Source organism: Octodon degus, unplaced genomic scaffold (assembly GCF_000260255.1).
Source record: "Octodon degus isolate 3935 unplaced genomic scaffold, OctDeg1.0 scaffold00067, whole genome shotgun sequence".
NCBI classification, from domain to species: Eukaryota; Metazoa; Chordata; class Mammalia; order Rodentia; family Octodontidae; genus Octodon; species Octodon degus.
The window spans coordinates 6520315-6520737 of NW_004524643.1; the positions used below are offsets into that span (position 1 = coordinate 6520315).

At 49.6% G+C, this 423-nt stretch overlaps 1 pseudogene; it reads left to right on the plus strand.

Moving 5' to 3' along the window:
• Positions 1-249: 249 nt before the first annotated feature.
• Positions 250-423, plus strand: part of LOC111817690 — a 6700-nt pseudogene continuing 6526 nt past the window's right edge.

Here is a 423-nt window from a genome sequence, read left to right on the forward strand (position 1 = left end):
GCCAAATAGCAAACAGGTGCAGGGGCCAGGGGTTCGATCCTTCTGCCTGCTGTGCTGGCCCCAATCTCCAGGCACGCTGAGACACAATTGAGACTGGGTGTGGTGGTGTCAAGAAACAAGAAAGTCACTAAGACATAGACACTCTGCACCCTCCAAGACTGCTGTCAGGTAGGGACTCTCCCAGACCCTGGAATTTAGTACCACTTCCGTTATGCCCAGGGGTCATAATCATCAGGTAAAGTTGAACAGATGAACAAAATCTTAGACATTTCAAAAAGCTCCCTCGACCAAGGAGCTGGACCAGTGGGTCGAGCAGCTGAACGAGTGCAAGCAGCTGAAGGAGAACCAAGTGCGGACCCTGTGCGAAAAGGCTAAGGAAATTTTAACAAAAGAATCAAATGTACAAGAGGTTCGTTGTCCTGT